Source organism: Cibotium barometz, chromosome 21 (genome assembly GCF_041138505.1).
Source record: "Cibotium barometz isolate CiBa-2024 chromosome 21, ASM4113850v1, whole genome shotgun sequence".
NCBI lineage: Eukaryota > Viridiplantae > Streptophyta > Polypodiopsida > Cyatheales > Cibotiaceae > Cibotium > Cibotium barometz.
The window spans coordinates 6,321,014-6,346,764 of NC_141066.1; the positions used below are offsets into that span (position 1 = coordinate 6,321,014).

Below are 25,751 nucleotides of genomic sequence, written 5' to 3' on the forward strand. Positions count from 1 at the left end.
ATCATGAATTTCTATAAGAATTTTGACCCAAAAATCACTCACCAATAGTAGATGGTACGCAAACTCTACCATAGTAGGGTAGTTACTTATCGTCTATGGAATAGTGTCTATACTTTTCTCCCTGATGAAGTTTATTACCCCCAAGTGAACTAGTATTAAATGTTTGTGAAGGGTTAATCCCAGAGTTCTTTGTCTCGATATATAACCCAAGAGACTCGTTTAGTTTCTTTGGACTAGCACTGGCTCCTCTTCTCGTAGAAACCTCGACTAATCTCTCTGGACAAGTACTCCTTTTTGAAGCGGGAGGTGGTTGCTATTGTATATAAGTGCGGCCGTGTATAGCACACCATACCTCTAAAAAAGATGAATCATGCTCACATAAACCACGTAGTAACTCTAAGAGTTCACTCTTGAAGGTGGTGAAACTCAACTTGTTCACCATCAGCATGCAGGGCTCAGTGCATCTGCTACTATGTTAAATTTACCTCTCTGGTGGTATAACGAATTGTAAGGTCAAACTCCTGTAGGATCTCCGCCCACCAATCTTTTCTACCCTTTAACTCACTCTGACTTGAAAGCCATTTGAGACTTTTATGATCCATCCAGTCCTCAAACGTAGCACCATACAAATAATAATGCCACTTTTTTAGAGCATGAATAATAACAAAGTAAATCTTGCTCTCGTAAGATAAGTAGTTACACTGGGCACGGTCAAGTTTCTTGCTTTTAAATGCAACAAGGCATCTCCTTTACAATAGAACCACCCCAATGGCCTCCCCACTAGTGTCTGTCTCCAAAACAAATGGTTCATTGGGGTCCACCTTTAGCTTCTCAAAACCTCTTTGGTTAAGGATCCCCCCCCCCAAAATAGTTTTTTTTATACTTTATCCTCAACTCATCAATTAAGGGGACTACAAATAGTTTTATCCTTTGTCCTCAACCCATTGGTTAAGGGGGCTAAGATCTTTGCGTAGTTCCCCCCCAACAACGAGAATAGTTTTATCCTTTGTCCTCAACTCATCGGTTCAGGGGACTACAATCTTTGCATAGTCCTCAACTCATCGGTTAAGGGGACTAAGATATTTGTGTATTCCTTTACATACTGTCGGTAGAACACCGTCATATCTAGAAAAATCAGCAGTTCCTTGAGATTTCTAGGTTCATGCCATCTGACAATGGCATTCACCTTGTTACATGATTCATCTGTGTACCATCAGCGGGCGGAGACAATATGACCTAAATGGTGGATCTCTTTAGCAAAAAGATTACACTTGGATTCCTTCTCAAATAGCTTATTTTCCTTAAGGAGTTTGAACATTGAGCGCAAAGGCTGTAAGTGTCCTTCTTTTGACTTATTATATATAAGTATGTTGTTGTCAAAGAAGAATACTACAAATTTTCCCAAATATGGACGTAAAACCTTGTCCATCAGTGTCATAAATGTCGACAAAGCATTCGCTAAGCCAAACGACATGACTAGGAACTCATAATGCCCAAAACGAGTCCTAAATGCAGTCTTGGGAATATTATGTTCCCTTATCTTAGCTTGGTGATATCCTGATCTAAGATCAATCTTAGAAAAATATTTTTCACCACATTAAGTTGGTCAAACAACTCGTTAATGCATGGCATTGGGTATTTGTTCTTGATTGTAATTTTATTAAGAGTACGACAGTCTATGCACATCCGCATAGACCCATCTTTCTTTTTTACCAAAAGAATGGGTAGTGTCCATGGTGATGAACTCAGGCGTATAAAGCCTTTCTTTATATACTCGGCTAGCTGTCGTTCCACTTCCTTTACCTCGGAGTGGCTTAACCTGTAAGAAGGTTTGCTCATAGGTTTTAACCCTGGTAGCACATCAATGCTATGGCCAAGCTCCCTAGATGGTGGAACCTCATCTGAGAGATCATTGAGAAACAAATCCCTAAACTCACAATAAATTACTCAAAGAAACTGCATAATTTTGTTTTATTATCTTGGTTTTCGCCTTTGTATTTACATTTGAAAGAAGACAAAACAGGTTTTGGAAAATAGTGGTCTCAACTAAGGCCATTTAAGTTATCACAAATTAAATTAGTTTCAACTGCAAAAACTTTATTAATCACATTTATTTCATCTATGGAAATACATTGATGCAAGAGAGTACAAATATGTACTTGGTGTATATTGTCGATGTTGATGGCATGGCACAACTCTAAGGACAAAATCATGGGTGCAACTAGAACCTCCTGCTCACCCTATAGCCTCACCACTCTCCCCTCATGCACGGGTATATTTTTTTGGCGAGCATTTTTGAGCGAGTGCTTTTTTTGGCGAGCATTTTTGAGCGAGTGCTTTTTGGTGTTTAGGCGAGCAATTTCTCTCTCTACAATTCCTTCCCTCTATTGTCTCGCACATTGTGACTCATGGTGATAGTAGAGGAGAGGAGAGGATGGATACGAGAGCACTATACACATTGCAACTCATTTATAACTATCAATGCATATCAAGTTACAACTACCATTGCAACTCGTTTACAAAGTCACCATATTATGATCTTAAACTTCCATTATTTTTCCCTAGCAAACTTACAAGGCCACAACATTACATGACAAACACCTATGACATGACACGATCATTTGTACTTCTTTACAAAGACACCATATGAAAGCATTTTGGACCTCAACTATCATCTTCACCTTTTCCATCTACCCTAAATTGCAAATGACGATGGCAACTTCAACTCTTAGAGGATACTCCTTTGCCTCTTCAATGATGCCGAAAGCTCTCCATATCCTAATGGCTGAAGTTGCTTTCACCTCTAGCATGTTCTTGTCTACAAGGTCTACTGCTTGGCATGTTTTGAGCTTCTTGTAGAGCTCATTTACTTCAAACTTTGTCCATGCCTCCAAAACGACATCTGATTTGGGTTCCTTTTCTTTGAGTTGCATGAAAGATTGAAGAGCTTTACTTAAGATGGTTGCAAACGTAGCAGTATTAGAGGGATTACTAGATGAAGCCATAACCATAGAGTTCACAAAGACTCTGTTGCAATATGAAGATATAAGGGGGAGAGTGGTGTGTGGGATGTGTCTAGAAGAAGAGTGTTGGAACATGGAAATCTCTACTCTTTTTATAACTTTAAAAGGAATAAAAATTTACTTTTTTGAGCACTAGAATTCTTATTTTAAGCATAAGAAACATATACATTAAGCACAATTGTTAATTATTTTAATATCTCAATCATACACTCTTTCTCTCTCACACCCACTCTCTCTCACTCTCTCTCTCTCTCTCTCTCTCTCTCTCTCTCTCTCTCTCTCTCTCTCTCTCTCGTGTTGTTTGAGATCTCAGATCTCACTCCAATTGCATCATCTCTCTCAAAAATCTATGCCATGGAAGAAGCAAAAAACAAAGCCATTGCCTAATATGAGTGAACAACAATAATTTCTAAAATCAATATATTTTGGGCATTACAAGCTACTGAAATACATCAGTACGGATGCCGCACTCCCTGGTGGAAGAAGGGAGGTGGTATGGGATAGAGACCTCTACCAAATGGTGCAAATGTGGGTGAAAAAAGTGGCCTTGTAAGATCAGGCTGTGGTGCCCATGAGGGAACTGCAAATGAACCAATGGGGGATGCATGTGGCATGACATGTCGATATTGGAGCTCCATTGGAACACCAGGTGGCCATGACAAAGCACTAGACTATGTTGGGCTCATGGGTACTGGGAGGACTGGAGGATATTGTGCCCCCATGTCCATATGTTGCTCTCGTTGAACAATCTCACTGACCTCACCCCTGAAAAATTGGTTACCCAAATCATCGTGCATAGTGGCAAGTGGTCGCAGACATGAACTAAGGCACACCTCGTTGCTCTCCACACTGATGCAATGTCGTTGCAGTGTCCTGCATGCACACCTCATTGCTCTCCACACTAATGCAATGTCATTGCAGTGTCCTGCATGCTCTAGCCATGCTCTAGCCATGGACCCAGTATCGCGATCAATGAAATACATCAGGACGGATGCCGCACTCTCATTTGGAAGAAGGGAGGTGGTATGGGATAGGGACCTCTACTGAATGGTGCAAGTGCAGGTGGAAAAAGTGGCCTTGCAAGATCAAGCTGTGGTGCCCATAAGGGAACTACAAATGAACCTATGGGGTATGTATGTGGCATGTCATGTCGATATTGGGGTTTCATTGAAACACTAGGTGGCCATGATAAAGCACTAGACTGTGTTGGGCTCATCGGTACTAGGAGGACTGGAGGATATGGTGCCCCCACATCCATCTGCTGCTCTCATCGAATAATCTCACTAACCTCACCCCTGAAAAATTGGTTACCCAAATCATCGTGCACAGTGGCAAGTGGTTGCAGACATGAACTAAGGCACACCTCATTGCTCTCCACACTGATGCAATGTCGTTGTAGTGTCCTGCATGCTCTAGCCATGGACCCAGTAACCAACAAAGCAATCTAGGAATGCATCCCCGCCGCGATTAATGAATGTCCCGAGTAACACCTGCCATAGTAGAAGCCCACAATTACCATATGTACAAATGGACGACAATGTCTAAGACATTGATTATATAACAATTTCACTACTCGAATCGTGCACATGATTACCTTGCGAAAGGCTCGATGTGCTCAAACAGTATATCGGATGGGATCCCCATTTGCATTCAACTGGTATGGGGAGGTTTCCTCCTCCACCTTTTTTCGACTCCAAGAAGATATCATCGCCCACCTCAAACCCTCCACAATCTACAGCTACCTCACCTCCCCGCCTGTCATACTTTGGATGAGTGGACGTACTCTCATTGGGTGCATGAAGATAGCGATGACCAAAGCAGAGATCTATTTGCACACACTAGTAAGTATGTTAGGGAGGGACATCATTGAGATTCACTTTGATAAAAACCAAATAATCCTGCACTCACCTCTTCTTGGACATCTTATGACATGACATATAGATATCATGGGACACGCAAGAGCAAAGTCCTTTGCAATGTGAAGTTCCAAGTACTTGCCTCCCGCACAGCAATCGTGAGGTGCTCTGCACGTAGAGTGCACACCATAGTGCCATCGACCTGTAGGAACTCTGTAGCAAGCACAAAAGCCGACTCCACAAGTGCCTCCCAAAAAACATTCCATCGAGGAACCACTAAAGCGCCCTTGTGGAGATAGGTATTTGTAGGAAAATCAGCCCACACCAAGCGTATGCCTCCAAGGCTATCGCAGGCATCCATGCTTCCCCACCTCCTTAGAGATCCCTTGAATCGTTGCAATACTACAAGATTCCTAGAACAACAAAGCATGTAAGGGGAGTGCAAACACTATAATGACAAAATGAATGGAGAGAGTCACTCGCACGCCGCATGAGAGATCGTACCTATGTTTTTTCTTTCCCATAAGCACGAGATGGAGGTGATTGTTGGAATTAGGGTTGCAGGAAAGCATACAAAGCTTGGAGAAGAAGAAGCAAGAATGCACACAACACACATTGTATTAGATTGTATCATTGTACAAAGATAAGTTAGTCCTAGAATTATGGGCGTATATACAAGCCAGGGAAAAAACTTCCTAAAGAGGGAAAAAGTGCCCCGGCGGTCCTAATTGTGTTCACACACATCACTGCCTATATATATGGCAACAAATCCCTCGCGTGGGAGTGATGGTGGTGTGAACGAGAGCTGGCACTCATATATAGGGAAGTGCCATGCCCAAAGTAGATCAGTCCACAAAGGGAAGCAAGCCCAAAGCTTTGCGAAAAGCTTCAAACTTCTCAGGAGGAAGCGCCTTTGTGAAAAGATCGGCGAGGTTGTCCTGTGTTGGCACATATGCTAAGCTGATCTCTCCTGTTGAGAGTCTCTCCCTGACATAGTGATAATGCACCTCAATGTGCTTTGTGTGAGCATGAAAAACTGGGTTTCTCGCAACTGCCAATGCGCTCTGACTGTCAGTGTAGATAGAGATGGCATCAGACTCCTGTCCAACACCCAAGTCAGCCATAAGCCGTTTCAGCCACACACACTCAACCGTAGCTATGAAAGCTACCATGTACTCAGCTTCACAACTAGAAGTGGCCACAGTAGGTTGCTTCTTGCTCAACCAAGATATGCATGAGCTACCGAGTATGAAACAAAAACCACTTGTGGACACTTTTGTGTCATAGCAACTAGCCCAATCTGAGTCCGAAAAAGCATGTAAATCTGGCGGCAACGATCCCCCTTGGGATAAAACAACCCAAGATGTATGGTGCCACTCAAGTAGCGAAAGATGTGTTTAACTACCTTCCAATGCTGAGACCCTGGGCTATGCATAAACCTGCTCACCTGTGAGAGTGCAAACTGAATGTCCGGCCTCGTAATGCATACATAAATGAGGCAACCAACAGCTGTCTAATAGAGTGTGACATCAAAGTGATCTCCAGTATCATAAAGACTCAACTTCAAACCTATCTCCATTGGAGTAGCAATAGGCTTGCCGTCTTCAAGGCCAAATCTCTGCAACAATGTCTCAATATACTTTGTCTAACACAAAGCAATACCTCCATCACATTGCTTAAATTGTATCCCCAAATAATGATGCAAATGTCCCAAATCTGACATCTCAAAATCAGCATTCAAATCAGCCTTAAAATCAGCAATATGACTCTCATTTGGTCCTGTGAAGCATGTCAAATCAGTCTTAAAATCAGCAATATGACTCTCATTTGGTCCTGTGAGCAGCATGTCATCGACATAGAGAGCAATGATTAGATGTACATCATCCACACGTTTAACATACAAAGTGCTTTCTGTTGGACTATTCTAAAAACCATGTGCAGTCAAATATGCATGTATCTTTTCATACCAAGCTCGTGGAGCTTGCTTTAAACCATACAAAGCCTTTTTCAACCTGCACACTTTGTTTTCCTGCCCTCTTTGAACAAAACCATGAGGCTGCGATACATACACCTCCTCATGGAAATCTCCATTCAAGAACGCAGTCTTTATGTCCAACTGATGTACATTCCAACCATTATGAGCTGCCAATGCACAAATGCTACGAATGGTAGTCGTATGACAAGTGGGAGCAAAGGTCTTATCAAAATCAATGCCCTTTTCTTGAGCATAACCCTTTGTAACAAGTCTAGCCTTATAGCGATCAACACTACCATCTGGCTTTTGTTTCAACTTAAAAACCCACTTACATCCCACTTACATCCAATGACCTTTTTACCAATAGGCAAATCATACAAAGACCATGTACCATTCTTCATTATAGCATCATATTCACTTTGCATTGCAGCCAACCAATTTTTTGATTTTTGTGCCTCATCAAATGAAAGAGGTTCTTCCTCTTCACACATATAGACACAGCCAAAGCATAACAATCTGATGCATAAGAGGCATGCTGAAAACCTGAACGAGTATGACTAGGAATAGGTGCATCAATAGGTTTGCACTAGCCATTTAGGCATACCTCTAGCCTGCTCATTTTCAGCCCTATCCTCATAAAGTACATCTTGTAAATCTATAAATCTGCATCACGTAAGGTTTGCACCAGCCATTTAGGCATACCTCTAGCCTGCTCATTTTCAGCCCTATCCTCATAAATTATATCCTGTAAATCTGCATCAGAAATAGGCTGATCTATGATGTCGTTTGAAATCGCATAGGCTGAATATTCCCCATTAGGACTTACATTTGAATTCCCACCTGTAAACAGAGGCAACAATGTATCAAATACATCCCGTGAGCTCACACTTGTCTCTTTGGTACATGATAACAAAGGCTGCACAGCATTTTCCACAAAAACAACATCTTGACTAATCAAGATATGCTTTGACTGTGGATGATACAATCTATAACCCTTGCTCTCAGCACTGTAACCAACAAAAATGCATTTGACAGCCTTATCATCCAATTTTCTATGTTATTGTACAGGCACTAAAGCATAGGCCAAGCAACCAAAGACACGCAAGTGACCAATAGAAGGCTTTCTACCATGCCAAGCTTTGTATGGAGTAACAGACTACAAGGCCTTAGTGGGACACCTGTTGAGTACATATGCAGCACACATGATAGCCTCAAGCCAAACGCATGTGGCAAAGCTTGGCTCTTGACCATACATCATGCCATCTCCATAAGTGACCTATTTTTCCTCTCAGCAACACCATTTTGCTGAGAGGTATACGGCACTGTACATTGGTATTTTATCCCACGACTATCCAGAAATGCATCAAACTCTTTAGACATGTACTTCCCCCCTCGATCAGAACGGAGGGTGTCCCCCACAGTACAATTGGATACATTTTCAACCATAAGCAAAAATTGTTTGAAGCACAAAAACACTTCAGACTTTGCCTTCAGTGGGTATAACCATGCATGGCTTGAGTAATCATCAATGAAAGTCACGAAGTACAAGTGTTTTTACCAAATGACGGAGTTTGCATAGGCCCACATACATCACTATGTACAAGTTGCAATTTGCGAGTGGCCCGCATAGAACCATCCTTTGGAAACGCAGAACGCTGCATTTTGCCCAAAATATAGCCTTCACAAACATGTTTCAATGGTGCCTCAAGAGGGGGCAATGAAGCAACCATATCAAATTTCTACAAACGCAGCAAACTAGCAAAGTTCAGATGACCAAAACGAGCATGTCATAGTTTTGCATCTGAAACTTCCTTTTCATCAGAAACTGCATTTGCTGAATCCTCCACACACTTGTCATAAGAATTGAGCCTATATAGCCCACGAAACAAGGTGCCAGATGCAATAATCGTATCACCAGAAGTCAAATCATGAACAGTACATGTGTCATCCATAAATTTGACTACAAGTCCAAGTCTAGCAAGCGTAGAGACACACAATAGATTCTTCTTTATCCCTAGCACATACAAAGCATCTAAAGTGTGAAAGCGCTGCCATTTGTAGCAGTAAGCATAATTTTACCAACGTCCTTCACTGGGTAAGAAGCATTATTGGCACATGTGACAGTATTCCCATTAGAGACAGCCTCAAGACAAGTGAACATATCACGATGCGAGGTAATGTGCTTTGTAGCACCACTGTCAAAGTACCATACATCAGAGTCAACAGAAACTGCCAAACATGCATCATGTACAGATGGGTCATACTGGCAATATACGCTAAACGCCCATTATGTATCCTATATAACATTTGTAGAATCTGTATTTGTAGAAGCATCCGCTATTGTGGTTGCATTTGAGTCTTTCTTCTTTCCCTCTTTAGCCTTTAGCTTAGGGAAATTCTTAATGACATGATCAGTTGCCTTACAATAGCTGCATTTGAGTCTTTCTTCTTTCCCTCTTTAGCCTTTAGCTTAGGGAAATTCTTAATGACATGATCAGTTGCCTTACAATAGTTGCACCTGATCTTTTTCTTGCCTTTATCAAGAGCCTTCTCAGACCTATTGTTGCTACCTGTGGAAAAAGAAGAAGTTACAGACCTACTAATAGGAGAAGAAACAGTGGAAGGGGCTGCCTTACCACTTCTTCTCTGCTAGGCAGCAACAAATGCCTGATCAACTACACGCTGCCTAGTCCTATTTTGCTTGGACTGCGCATCTTGCAAGAGCTTGTTGACTAAAGTATCATACTTGACAACATCAGCAGGTCTGTAACAAGTCTCCACGTGGAAGCAAAAGTCTGATATGACTCAGGTAAAGCATCAAGAACAGTCTGCACAAGAGAATGATTAGGAATAATCTCATCTGCAGAAATCAACTGTTCCTTGAGATCTTTAATCTCAGCAAGAAAAACATTCATGTCATCATCTTCCTGCATAATCTTCGATTCTAGCTCTTTATGCAGGTAAGAGATTTTTGCCTCGTTACGACCTGCATACAAACTAGCTAGAATATCCCAAAGCCTGTTTTGCTGTTTTAGCTGAATGAATATGTGGAGTGATGTTACGTTTGACAGAAAGTGCAATCAAGGCATGAGACTGCGCATCTTTACCATCCCAAAACGAGCTTGTTCAACAGTAGTGGGTAAAACAGCAGCAATAATAGAGCTACTAGAACCTGCAACATCCTCAACAGATCTTACATCCACAGAACCTGGACGTACATCCATACCCTGCACAATGTTCCACACTCCTTTTGCAACCAAAACATGATGCATCATGTATGCCCAAAGTGGGTAGTTGCTGTCTCCATCCAGTTTGTCATCAGCAGAGCAGACAACATGCAAAATACATCATTGTTGTTATCAGTCATGGCCACTGACTGAAACTGATGCAAAAGCTACCTATAATGAAGCAAAGATTGAACAAAAAACAACTCGTGCTCTGCAGCATGGTCCACAATAGAATACGTATGCCTGTTTTGCAGAAAACTGCACTGTCAAAATTTCTGCACAAAATGACGAAACACCTGTACAGAACTTGTAATGAAAAAACGGAGCCCGAAATGACCTCAGATGCAATTTCTGAGAACGCTAAGCCCAACGGGCTTTATCTACTTTATCTACAAAGTATAGGGACCTGCAAGCGCTTGTGAAAGCTCACCTCAATCGGAGAACGTGAGTTGGAGGGTGCTAGCAGTGTTGCCATGGGAGCCGATGCCTGCTTTGATACCAATTGTTGGAATTAGGGTTGTAGGAAAGCATACAAAGCTTGGAGAAGAAGAAGCAAGAATCCACACAACACACAATGTATTAGATTGTGTCAATGTACAAAGATAAGTTAGCCCTAGAATTATAGGCGTATATACAAGCTGGGAGAAAAAAACCTCCTAAAAAGGGAAAAAGTGCCCCGACGGTCCTAAGTGTGTTCACACACATCACTGCCTATATATATGGTGATCAATGTTTGAGCTCAAAACTAAGTGCAGGGGGTTCACCACAATGGGATGGTAGTCTTCATTTACATAACACCAAATACATGTTATGAGCATTGATGAATAAATGATCTAATGAACGCTCTAACAAGTTAAGTTTACTTACAAGATCCCAAGAGGTCTGCCTCATCATCTTTTGAACTATTCGACCACTGCTCTTAGGTCTAGCCATGCGAAGGGGTCACCTGCTCTTTGCCCTATGCACAGGGTTGCCGCTCATCATGCTCATCATCCTTGGAATGGCTGTCCTCAGATTTCTCATCTGAGTCACCTTTTTTGGGATGATGGAGGTGTGGATTTCTTACCCTTTTTCTTCTCGAGGGTTAATTCTTGCTCGGTGGCAAGCTTCTTGCCCTTTCTGGCCACTGCATTCAACCAACATTAGAACTTTAAACTCCCAAAAAATAGGTTTCACACCTCGTACAAATTAAATACTGTACATAAGGAAACATACTCTGAAACTGCTCTGCCTCCTCTAGAGGAAACTCCCCCTCTGGGTAGTCTAACCACCATGGGCAAAGTATCCATGTGTCCTTGCCCTAAAGCTCGTCGATCCACTCTTCGGGGTACAATCGTGTCTCCTCCACCTCAGACAACACCCATGCATCTGAAGGGTGCTCGGGAATATAGACTCGATCACGTACACTACTTCTCCACCACCTAATACAGCCATTAAAGAAGTCTAAGAAACCAATACAAGAGACACGACAACTTGAGGACCATGCAAGGCAAAAAAAAAAAGAGTTATGGTACTTTATACCTGTACAAAAGGTATCGTGCTGTGCACGGCAGGTGTGGTTGCTGGGGTCAGGATCCAAGGTAGAATAATTTGCCCTTTCCACTTAATGAATGCCTTCTCAAAATGAGACATCCTATAAGATTTTAGGGCATCCGTGATACCTACTCCAGAGTCTACTGTGGCTCTTTCGTTCATGCCAGCTATTGCAGGTGAGCCCACCTCCATCTTCGCATGCAATTTTAGCGTGTACTCAGTCAATTGGAACCAATACACATGATGATGGATCCACATGAAGAAGGCTCTATTGGATGGCGGAATCTGCACATCCCTCATAGAAAAATTACCACCAGCTAATATGTCAAGCAGCCTACATTTTCTACATTTTCTACATTGTAGACAAGCATAGGTTTCTAATTACTTTTAAAAAAAATGTCAAGCAGCCTACATTTTCTACATTGTAAACAAGCATAGGTTTCTAATTACTTTAAAAAAAAATGTAAAGCATCAAGAGAGCTGGAGATCTTACTCTTCATTATTTGAAACATGTGCTCGAGCAATCTCGGCTAGCTTTGGCATAATGAATTTGCTAGCCTTTTCACCCCACCCTTGATACGAGATTACTTTTTAAAAGAACTCTTTCCCACAGTCGGGGTTGGCAATTTGTGCCAACTCATGCCCCCTTTTAGTGAAAAGTGCCTCTATCTCCTTTAGGGCATCCCTATAGTTCCCTCTCTCTCTCGTTTTTAGTGCACAGCAGGGGGAGAAGCACACTTTATCTCTCTCTCTCTCTCTCTCTCTCTCTCTCTCTCTCTCTCTCTCTCTCATTTTTAGAGTACAGTAGCCAGAGGGGGGAGCAGCTTCAACTCAGCCTACAGCCAAGGAGGAGGAAGAAAGTGCAGATTTTCTCTCTCTCTCTCTCTCTCTCTCTCTCTATATATATATATATATATATATATATATATATTCGTATGTGCACTCAAGAGGAAGAAGCGCTCTCGCTCTCTCTCTCTCTCTCCATCGCATCAACCACACTGTAGCGCATCGGACGTCCCTTTGAGTAGCCTCGTCATAGTGTGCTGTCGCCGATGCCGCTGTGCATCAATAGTCAGCACATCGACGAGACCGTGCCTTCAACGGCCGGCACACTCTATGGGACTTGGGTAGCTAGTTCCAATTTCTCTCCTATAATTTATTTATATATCGCATTATTTATCTAAAAAATAATAAATTAAAAAAAGATTTGAAAAATTCGATTCTAGCATAACTAGTGGAGGTACTTTGCCACCGCATTAGGTGGATTAAAGGAATTTTCTCATATGTTGTCCTCCATATTCGTCGGCTTGTCCCACGTTGAGCTTGACCGTATTCATTAGGTAGTGCTGCTCGCGCCGGACTAAGATGATGCGATCTCCTTCGGGCTTGCGAGGGATCGAGGATGTTCCCATTGACAGATCTTGGTGTTTCTCTATTCGTAGATGACCCCATAGATCCGTCCATAGCGATCGACCAAGAACATAGAGTTAGTGGACGAGCAGTCCTTGCAGGATGACGACACTAACGAGAATTACTCCGAGGATAATCTTCTCAATGAGGACGACTATGGAGATGATACTCGACCCATAGATGTGGAGTTAGAGGCCCAAAGGGGCTCCATAGCCTAGTTGTTTGCAAAGGACCAGCGCATTGGAGAGAAATTAGATCGAGATTTTGTCCGTGCTTATGAGTATTTACCATTTGGACGCTATTCATGTTACTCCTATAGGGAGTGTTGTTGCACCGAGATCTGCACATAGGAGGGTGCATTTTTCCTTCTACCAAGGACATAGTGGCTCGAGTAGAATTGCGAATTGGAGTGCCTACGAAGCTATCCATAGGTGACCGCTAATCTCCTCAAGGACCTCAAGCCATTGAGCTTTGGGGGAGAGGAGAAAGAATGCAATGAGGACTTGGTAAACATCTTTTTACAAAAGTGATCAAATATCCACAACCTCAGGTAGGCACCAGAGAATGTGAGGCCCATAGAGGCCACCATGTCTCGTTAACACACAAGGCATACAAATGGTGGATGAGTTTGGCCAAGAGCACTAGACTTCTAAGTACCTGGGCGTACAGTCACCGTCATGTGATTGATGATGGAGCCACCCACAATTTTCTTAACGACATGCTAGTTAAAAAGTTGTGGTTACCAGAGATCAAGTCTGACACCATAAGAATGCGGTGTTATTAACTAATGCTCACGACAAAACTATTTGGGTCACAATGGGCTTAATAGGGGTACTGTTAGCTATGTTGGGCTATGAGACCAAGTTGGATTTCCAGGTGTCGCACTTGGCTAGAGCAAATATTCATCTAGGCAGGGAGGAGTTGTATAACCTCGGCCTTACCCTGAGTCGTTAGCTACCAAGACAATAGCCTAGAGTTTGTGCATGAGGGGGAGTTTTTTTGGCGAGCATTTTCGAGCGAGCATTGTTCGAGAATCGAGCAAGTGGATTCCAAAAAGATTCTCCCCTCCCCCAACACTGAGAGGGCCGAAGTAAGTTGGAGAGAGCAATATGACATAATTATTTGACATATCCTACAATTGAGGTTATTGGTTTGAACTGAGAATAAAACCAAGTTTTTTCATGTACATCTTCCAATTACAAAAATGTGAAGCCCCTTTCCATGAAGAGAGCGGGGTGAAGCATTTTGGAGAGAGCAACATGACATTATTACTTCGGCGAGAGTGAACACATAAACACATGTCAACGTCACATCCTCTACATTACGGTTATTGGTTCAAACTGAAAATAAAACCAAGTTCATTCACATACACCTTCCAAATACAAAAATACAAAAATCATCATCTTTACTACTATGGGCCTCGCTTGTTCTCCGAGGTGTAAGCACAAAGTAAGCGAACAGTGTTCGTACCCTTTCGTACTTCCTCTAGCAAAACACACTCATACGATTCATCAATAAAACCATGGACTTGCCAAATTGCAATTAAGCCTACCACTTCGTCTTTAACTTGAGAAATAACATCATCATTTCCAAGAAGTGGAAAGGATGTGAGACCTTTCCATGCTTGTGCATCATCTATGGTCTTCTGCTTGATCTCCACATCGGTGGCCTCCCTCTGGATATGCATAGCAACAACTTCAATGCTAACATTTGATGAGGCCATCACAAACAAAAAGAAGGAGAGTTTAGGTTGTTTTACTCTACTAACGAGGTTTGGTGGCAATGGTATATAACAAATTGCTTTGGAGCTTGCCTCTGTATTTATAGCAGTGTGAGAGGTGCACTCTTTCTTTTTCAACACCCTAAATAAAAAACTATCTTTGTCTTTTTTAATGTTATTAATAAAGGTATCTTTCCTCGAATTTCGGCACCACAATAAAAAATGCATCTTTTGAACTTGTTTGGAAAAGAGCGAGTATGTATTTGAAGGAGGTAGACATTGCACAATAAAACCCTCTACAATGAGGTGACATCCACAAAAGTTATCCCAAAATATCCAAGGACAACTGATTATCCTTGCATTCAAATGTCTAAATTAGGATATGTTCTCCTACAAGACAATGCATTGTAAACCTCAAGGTCAGATAGGATAGGTTGGTATAGATGAACATATTCTTGCTCTGGCTTAAGCCTAGCACACGTAAGTAAATGAAGTACAAGTGCTTGCATGCAAGGTCAGATAGGATAGGTTGGTATAGATGAACATATTCTTGCTCTGGCTTAAGCCTAGCACACGTAAGTAAATGAAGTACAAGTGCTTGCATGCAAGGTACGACATCTTCTTGGTGTCTCTATCTATAAAATATGGCCATGTATAAGATAATTCGTCTTTCACATGTACATCATATTTTCCCACGTGTGCATCATCCCCGTGTGATTCGATCTTGAAAACTTCATACTTGTGCTCCATTCTCTACACTTCTTCCACTACCATAGCTTTCATTTTCAAAGCGGCCTTTATTTTCTTGGTTTCTTCCTCTAATATTGACGTGTGGTACTTAACTCTTATGCCATTTCGCATGCGTGACCACCAGCCTCTATATTAGTAGCAGACTCATATGGTGGATCTTTTGAAGTTGCAGCTGTAAAAAGAACCTTGAAGCCCCGCTGCTATGTGATGGGGTGGGCACAACACCTTCTGCATTATTCTTACTCTCCACCTTCCCACGATGAATATACCTCCTCGTTTGTGAGGTTTGTTCCTATAGCAACTGGCCATATCTTGGGTGGTAGATTGGGCTTTGGGTCTATGTTGTTATCCACAATATAGCAATGAAGCACATGGTCAAGGTAGAACCACATCCATTGTCTAATGAGACCATTAAGGTGCTTGCGATAGCCTTCAAAGGAAGGTGCAAGCACACCCTTAGCAGATCCAACTATGTGTTACCCACACCTCTTACCCCCATGAGGTCTTCCACTGCATGTGACCTTGCTGCCAACGCATGTCCTTCGGGTTGCCCACATTGCTTCATTCACCTTGCACTCACTGACATTGCCCTTTATGACTTCTACAATTCTTTCTAGAGTTCTGCTTGTATCATGTTCTTTGAAATTAATCTTCCGTGGCCTCTCAGAATACTTGTGGTCTCTTACATGTGTGTTGTACTCTGGTCAATGTGTGGCCTCATCACATCAATATCAATTACAACCCTTGATGGTCTCTTGTGACGTGCCCTTTCTTTGCCACCCGTGAGAGGGGTAGGCGCCCTGTACATCGATGTTCCTTCAGTTGCCTAATTAACTATTGACCACTTGGGCACCATTCTTTTAGTTTCTCCAAGCTTGGGCCTCTCCCTAGGTGCTTGCCTTGAGTGTAAGATATTGCCTTTGTACTTTACAAAATTTCATTCGCCATATTGGTAGTACATGCATCGTAAAGAGAAATCTTGCGTCTATATCCTTCCCCTACTAGCCAACTTCCATGCTTGCTTTTTGCTAGGTTTGTTCTTGGGGTATTTGGACCATCATTACTTCTCTCTATCGTTGTCATGACTAAACCCCAATGTGCTATGCGCACTTCCCACCAGCTCAACCAAGAGTCCATTGCTCACAAATTCCTATCCATCACATGACCATTGTGCCACCATTGACGTATCAATCGAGCCTCCACTGATGCAGCTTCACTAGTAGGAGCCATGCACTACTTCTCACACATTGCTTTATGCTCTCCTTAAGATGTAATACACACATACTTTGTTGTGTGGGAAACCATGCTTTGCTCCCAATGAAATAGGCAAGACCTTTCCCTATCTGTCAAGACGTCATTTTTTCCACCATTGAACACACGTCGAATTGCTTTCCAGTTTGCCTGAGCCTTGTCTGCCATGAAACCATATAAATCTACCCTCTCACAACCATGGTTGGCCATCACTTCATTAATGCATTCCCAGAACAAACATTGGGCCTCCATATCCTCCACTTTCATTTCACATGTCGGAATGGTGAGAAGATCCTACATGCTACATGAAAACGATAGTCATTGAAGAGGTTGTACAATTAGTTAGATCTAACCTGAAAGATCCCTGTCCCCTTCGCGCAACAAATTTAGGGGTGCTAGTAGTGGAAGTAGCACTTCTTGCGCAGGGTAGAGCCTCTCACTCGGGGCCTCGCCCCCACGAATATCCGGACAAGAGACTAATCCCTCGGTTCTTCCAAAACTGAACCCGGAAAAGCTTCCCTTGCCCAGTAGACACAGGCGATTCCTCCAGGATAATTTTATTCTAATGTAGTCAGAGCCTTAACTAACCAGACTAATCCAACCGAGCCCGTACGTCACATGATCAGATCAAGGAAAAGACTTGCACTTGGATCATAGAGTCCAATGCTTTTTTCCTCATCAAGAGGCATAGCCATTGATTCTTTTCCATAGAATAAGGGTTATATGGGATCTACTTCAACTATCGTAACTTAACAGAATTGAGTCTCATTTTAGGGATCCATCAGTCTAGGGTTAGCCAATCGCCCAACCATTGTAGTGATAGGATCCATTTAGAAATTTGGTTATGTTTTGTCATGGGTACCAGGGAAAAGAGTTCCCAGGCCCCCTAGTCGGCGCTTCAAGCAAACTTCAAGATAGTCACACCACTTACACACCTAATATGAAATTGCCTGTTTTCACAGATTCAGGTGTTTATAAAACAATCTTTTAATGAAACCATAGTATCACTAATCACAATCCTCTAAAATATCCAGCTTGAATTCTAATTTCCAATCATTTTCTCATCGGTGTACCTTTGTCATCATTGGCAACCAGAACGCTCACCACCTGTTCACTCAGGGGCCTTTTCAATAGTTCTTAGCTCATAGTACCCGGGAATATAATCACATAAGAAAATCCAAATGGACTCTCCGTTGAAGATCAGCAAGATCAACCAACAGATCCATATAAAAGAGCCATGGACTCATCCATTGAGGACCAATAAGGACAATCAACCAGATCCATGCCCAAGTTCAAAAAACAACTCTAACCCCTTGTTCTATTTTTCTTCCTCGACGCATGCGTGGGTATCTTCGGGCGACCCATCACATTCATTCCATCCACATCACATTACATTCATTCCATCCATATCACATCACATTCATTCCATCCACATCACATTACATTCATTCCATCCACATCACATTCATCCATCCACATCACATTACTGTTGAGATATCGAGCTCTAGTGAGGCGGTGACACTAGTGACCCGCCTGGGGGATAGGCTCCACACTTACACCACTGGCATGGTTGGTGAGATCATGGGTGATATGCGGCCAGTGGGATGACAGGCTGTGTGACAGCCATTCTAGAGACTGGCATAGTTATAGCGCCAGCTCATATAGTTGGGTTCACACTATAGAGAACCCGTGTATGTATTGGTTGAGTACCTTTCATATTATTGTGTACTCTTATCTTGTATATGGTGTGTTGAGTGTTGAGTGAAGAAGAAGAAGATTTTCAGTCTCTCACCTTGTGTGTTCTCTATTAGGGTTTTGTGAGTGTGTGTGTGTTTGCAAGAGCTCAAGCTCTCTTCCCCCTTGCATCTTTTCAATCAGAGCCTGGTTTGTGCTAAGGGCTGGGCTGCAAGCAAGAGAACCACAGGAAGCGGTACGAGGGTAAGAGCTTCAACTACTCTTCCCTATTTGTGTTGGTGACTACACCCTTGTCGGGAGCTCTACGGGAGGCACCGGCAACGATCTCTGATTGAGGAGCTTTCTTCGCGGGAGCAAAGCTATAGGGCAACTATACTGTCCTATCAGACAATCCTATCAGACAGAATTTTCTGAGCCGAAAACGTGTTTCGGGCGCGTCTGGACCTCCGTTTTTTAGAAAGCAGGCGATTTCGAGCACTGCGGGTAAGTCATCGATTCTCTGCAGAACTCAGGATAATGAAAGGTTGTTTGTTATGCAGCATGTCGTGAATGCCATGTCTAAAAATGTTGAAGCAGCACAAAAAGATGTGTGGTATGTGGATTCAGGTGCTTCGAACCACATGACAAGTCATGGGGAGTGGTTCAAGGAGATGAAAAACCCGAAAAGACCAGGTTTTGTGGAAACAGGGGATGACATTGCTCATCCAATTGCCCATGTTGGAGATGTGCCATTGTCTATGCAGGATGGCAAAGTGAAGTACCTTGCAGATGTACTTCACGTTCCAAACATAACAAAGAATTTGGTTTCAGTTGGTCAGATGATTGAGCAGGGTTTGCAGGTTCGGTTTAACCCTGATGGTTGTTATGTTGAAGACTTTAAAGACAAGTGCAGGTTGGTTGCAAAAGGCAACAGAGTGGGTAGAATGTTTACGTTGGATGTAGACATGCCTGAGATGAGTGCTGCGATGTTTGCAAATGGTTCAGGGATTGTTGCAGACATAGACATTTGGCATAAAAGGATTGGACATGTGAATGTGCAGAGATTGAAGTCTATGCAGACTAAAGGAATTGTGATAGGGCTGCCAAAATTTAAAGTGGAAGGTATGCAGAAAATATGTGAAGCATGCTAATTTGGGAAGCAAACAAAGCATGTGTTTCCACCTAATAGATATGTGAGCAGAAATGCACTAGATGTTGTGCATTCAGATGTATGGGGTCCTACGAAGACCATATCTATGGGAGGCTGCAGGTATTATGTGACTTTCATTGATGACCACACAAGGAAAGTGTGGGTATATTTCATGAAAGAGAAGAGTGAGGTGTTCACTCACTTTCAGAATTTCAGAGTTTTGGTTGAAAAGCAAATAGGGAAATATGTAAAGTGCCTAAGGTCAGATGGAGGGGGATAGTACTTCTCCAATGAGTTCTCTGAATATTTGAAGAAGAATGGTATTCGGAGACAGTTTACATGCAGATACACTCCGCAGCAAAATGGAGTTGCTGAGCGGAAAAACAGGCACATTGCTGAGATTGCGCGAGCATTGATGGAAGAGAAGAATATGCCGCATAGCTATTGGGCTGAGGCTGTTTCTACAGCAGTATACATCATGAACAGGACTCCAATTGCAGCTATACATGATGTAACTCCAGAGGAGAGGTTTACTAGCAGAAAACCAGATTTGTCTCATCTGAAAGTTTTTGGATGCATTGCATATGTGCATGTGCCAGATGGGCTGAGAACTAAGCTGGATCCGAAAGCTGAAAAATGTGTGTTTATTGGATATTCCCTTGAGCAAAAGGGATACAGGTGTTATAATCCTGCTACACGTGAGTTGAGGGTAAGCAGGGATGTTGTCTTTGATGAGATGAGCAGCTGGTATGCTGCTGAAAAACAAGCTGTTGGGGCTGATGTGAGTGGAAGTGTGGTTGCACAGAATGCAGGTCAACAATCACAGTCTTTGAGTGGACCAGGAGAGTCCTCATCTAGTGGACCAGGAGAGTCCTCATCTAGTGGGTCTGTTGATAGACCATGGAGTGGCAGGCTGCGTCATAATACCAGTCCTGCAAATGTGATTAGTACATCACGTAAAGGAAAAGAGAAAGTGGTTGAGTCCCTTGGTATGCCTGACATTTTTGCAGGGCATTCTCATGTTGATGGAGAGTCTAGTGGCTCAGATATGAGCCTTGATGAGGAGCTTGGAATCCCAGCTATATGAGAACACCTGGTGTAAAGAAGGCTATGGAAGCCATGAATGAAAAGTTGCGAAGATCTGGGAAAGTGAAAAATCCTGTGCAGAGATTTACCTATGATGGTTATGTGGCACATCACTATGCATATATGGCAAAGGTTGTGCAGGTTGTTGAGCCCACATGCATTGATGAGGCTGTTGGAAATGTGTGTTGGGAGAAAGCTATGGATGAGGAGATGGATGCACTATATGGAAATGAGACTTGGGATTTAGTGCAATTGCCTGAAGGCAAGAAAGCCATTGGATGCAAGTGGGTGTACAAAGTAAAACATAACAGTGATGGAAGCATAAACAGGTACAAGGCTAGATTGGTAGCCAAAGGATATACGCAGACATATGGCATTGATTATGAGGAAACTTTCAGCCCAGTTGCCAAGATGGCAACAGTGAGAGTTGTGATAGCAGTGGCTGCGTCAAAGCAATGGTCTTTACATCAGATGGATGTAAAGAATGCATTCTTGCATGGGGATTTGCAAGAAGAGGTGTATATGTTGCAGTCACCTGGTTATGAGGATGTGAGTCACCCCGAGCATGTTTGCAGGTTAAAGAAAGCCTTGTATGGCTTAAAGCAAGCACCAAGAGCATGGTCTGACAAAATTTCTGAATATCTTATCACTATTGGCTTTCATGTAGCCAATGCAGATTTCTCGCTGTATGTGAGACATGGTGATAAAGGGGTTGTGCTTGTTGCCATCTATGTAGATGACTTGATCATTACGGGGGACCATGATGCAGAGACCTTTGATGTAAAGATCTTGCTTAGACAGCAATTTGAGATGAAGGATTTGGGGGAGCTCAGATATTTCTTGGGCATTGAGGTGATTAGGTCACCACATGGTATTGGATTACTGCAGAGACAGTATGGCTTGGACATGTTGTCCAAGTATGGTATGACAGGTTGTAAGCCTATTTCCGTGCCACTGGATCAGAATGGCAAGTTGAGTGCAGATTCAGGAGAGATCTTGGAGGATCCTACTATGTATAGGCGCATAGTAGGAAGTCTGATTTACATGACGATAACCACACCAGATTTGAGCTATGCTGTTGGGTTGGTGAGTCAGTTTATGCAGGTTCCACGGAAACCGCATTTGGATGCAGTGAGACACATACAGAGGTATGTGAGGTCTACTTTGCATTGTGGACTATTCTATGAGACTGGGACAGAGATATGTGTACATGGGTACACAGATGTTGATTGGGCTGGTAGTATCTCAGATAGAAGATCTACCAGTGGATTCATGTTTTCTTTGGGGAGTGCTGCTGTGACTTAGAGCAGCAAGAAGCAGCCTACGGTTGCTCTATCCAGTACAGAGGCCGAGTACAGAGAGGAGCTGCTATAGCAGCATGTGAGGTAGCTTGGTTGAGAAATCTACTTGGAGATTTGGGTCTATCAGTGTGGATAGACAAGTTGTCATTTTCTCTGACAACATTAGCAGTATACAGTTGGCCAGGAACCCAGTCTTTCATGCTCGCACGAAGCATATAGAGGTCCACTACCATTTCGTCAGAGAGAAGGTCTTGGCAGGAGACCTTGACCTTGTTTATGTCAGCACAGAGGATCAGGTAGCTGACATCTTCACCAAAGCATTGGGTACAGAGAAGCTCTGCAGATTCAGGGCTTCACTTGGTGTACATGAGATGGAGTTGAGCTCGAGGGGGAGTGTTGAGATATCGAGCTCTAGCGAGGCGGTGGACACTGATGACCCGCCTGGGGGATAGGCCCCACACTTACACCACTGGCATGGTTGGTGAGATCATGGGTGATATGCGGCCAGTGGGATGACAGGCTGTGTGACAGCCATTCTAGAGACTGGCATAGTTATAGCGCCAGCTCATTTAGTTGGGTTCACACTATAGAGAACCCGTGTATGTATTGGTTGAGTACCTTTCATATTATTGTGTACTCTTATCTTGTATATGGTGTGTTGAGTGTTGAGTGAAGAAGAAGAAGATTTTCAGCCTCTCACCTTGTGTGTTCTCTATTAGGGTTTTGTGAGTGTGTGTGTGTTTGCAAGAGCTCAAGCTCTCTTCCCCCTTGCATCTTTTCAATTACATCCATTCCATCCACATCACATTCATCCACATCCATCCATTCATCCACATCCACATCACATTCATCCACATCCATCCATTCCATCCACATCACATTCATCCACATCCATCCATTCATTTACATTCACATCTATCCACATCCATCCATTCATTCACATGCACATCTATCCACATCCATCCATTCATTCACATGCACATCTATTCATATCCATCCATTCATTCACATACACATCTATCCATTCATTCACATGCATATCTATCACTTCACATCTCATTCTCATCCATTTACATCACATCACACCCATTCACATATCATCACATCTCATTCACATCTCATCACATTCATATCCACATCCATTTACATCACATCACATCTCGTCACATTCACATCCACATCCATTTAGATCACATCACATCTCATCCACATCTCATCACATCCACTCACATCTCCTCACATTACATTCACATCTCCTCTTATCACATTCACATCTCATCTAAGCCACGTATAATACCCATATGTAGGCATTATGCACGGTGGCCGTGTGACCTTAGCCGCATGCATGGGGAAAGGCCATGAGGCTTGTGGCCTTGGCCACATGTGTGGCATGAGACGAAGGCCACAAGCCTCATGGCCTTTGCCACACACGTGGCAGCCGTGTAGCCTTAGCCGCATTCGTGGGACAAAGGCCATGAGGCTTGTGGCCTTAGCCACAGGCCATGCGGTTGGGATTATCTCTCTCTAGACATTTGCTCTCTCTAGGGTAAAACAAGATCTTTCTTTTATTTCAGAGAGGGGAATAATTATAAGAACAAAAGGGGAGGTTCTTATAGGTTTACACCTCAAAAGCCGGAGGGACGAATCTTACATCCCATACCACTAGATTAATTCCATACATCACTTCCTTTAGAATAGAAGTTTGAGGCGAAGTGGCCAGTTCCCTCTGAAACTTAAATTTCAACACAAATTTTCTCTATCTAGAAATTTTATTTAAGTTACCGAACTTGAACTAATTTTAATGTTGAATCTATGGTTTATTAATTAAGTTCTTAGGTTGAAAAAATATTATATAAATATTTATGAAAAAGTAAAAAGAAGTGTATATATAGACATACCTCCATCATTAGTGTCATAGAAATAATTTGTCAAAAATAATATTAACACTCGAAAGAGACGTGGATCGTTATTACTTATATGGATAGGGTATATAAAGTTAAAAACAGAATCTTCTGAGAAGCTTAACATCATAAGAATGAAAGTTAAATTGGTTAAGGATATAAGGATAGGGAATACTAACCTTGAGTTGAAAAGTTTTTTGAGAGGATGTGAGATTATAAATGAAGAATGGATAAATTTGATAAAACACGAATGACTAGTAATGATTCTAACAATCTTGATTAAGAGAACAAGTCTAGATGATGAAAGATTAATTTACTTTGAAGTTGAAATAAACTTAAATAATAAACATGAAACTCAAGCGTAAGAGAGTCATACCTTTTTATATATCCGATTGCAATGATTCTCTACATTGAGAAAAATGAGAAACAATGTGAATGGATTGAAATATAATTATTCTCTACCTTAAATAATAAACATGAAACTCAAGTGTAAGAGAGTCATACCTTTTTATATATCCGATTGCAATGATTCTCTACATTGAGAAAAATGAGAAACAATGCGAATGGATTGAAATATAATTATTCTTCCAAACGTAATTAGGGTTATATTAAATTATGACTTTATAAGAAATAGAACTTAGAGTAGTATGAATTGAAATTCTATGCATAATTATTTAAGCATGATCAAAGTTGTAAAGATGGAAAGGAGAAACTTACTTGGAAGGCATTTGAATCACTGTCTGAAAAATAAAAGTTACAGAGATGTTGGAAGAATTATTTACTGAATTATGAAGGATAGCAACTTACTTGCAAGTGTCGAACAGCTTTGTTACAAAATACATCATTAAAAGGTCACAAATATCGCAAAGGTATGTGATGTTTTAATTATGGAAAATAGAGGGACTTACTTGGGAGGTCTTACTCCCAAAAGTTAAAGCTTTTTGAGGTTTTCAACAAAGCTTTCTTTTCCTTTTTATGGATTTTTCTAGCATGCAAACTATATTTTTCAGACAATTTTAATTAAAAACTAGGAAATAAATGTTGAAATAATTAATTTTGCACATGCAAAATGAAATAATCATCCTTTTTAAAAAAAAGTGATAATCTCAACAATGACTTATGAAATTTATTTGGATTTAAAAGGATACTGTTTGATAATTTTAAACAAATTTAAAGAATCGAGGAACAATAAATTAAGGTTTAATTGTAAATAGTATACTCTCAAAATGCTTGAATATTTGAAATAAAATAATAAATAGAGTATAGTAAATACTTAGCTTAGATATCATGTTGATTGGCTGCAAAATAGTTGATTGGACAACACAAAATATGCATGCAATAATTTAATTAATTTACAACTGGTAAAAAGTAATTGTAAACGAAGACTTAGCTCATGATTTGTGGGAGCTGGGCTGGAAAAGGAAAATAATTTTTTTGAAATAATTAATAGAAGTCTCGATGGTGAACAAAGCAACGTTTCTCGTCATTGCTCCAATGAACTGGCCATCTAAAAAAAATTCTTCAAGGGGATTGTTAAAAATAAAATATGCACTTTTAAAAGCTTTAATTATATATATATATTAAAGCTTTAATGATTAAACTTTAAAGTATAAGCTTTGGCCTTTTAAAAGAACATAAAAGCTTTATGAAAATAATAGAGATTGAAGAAAACTAAAGTTTAACTAAAATTTGAATTAATGTTTTTTTTAAAAAATAATTCTTCTACACTAGCATATAGGAGTGAAAAGAAAAGAAAATAAATATGGCTAGCATATAAGAAAAATGAGATTGTATATTTATATATTGACAAAGCTTTTATCAAAGCTTTACTAAGGTTTTTTAAAAAAAAAACTCCAATCTTATTACTACGCTCGTGGATAAATTAGCGCCGTAG

General features: G+C 41.5%; 1 pseudogene; it reads right to left on the reverse strand.

The window, feature by feature from the left end:
- Positions 1 to 15,676: 15,676 nt before the first annotated feature.
- On the reverse strand, positions 15,677 to 16,631 carry LOC147626779 (uncharacterized; annotated as a pseudogene).
- Positions 16,632 to 25,751: the final 9,120 nt, after the last annotated feature.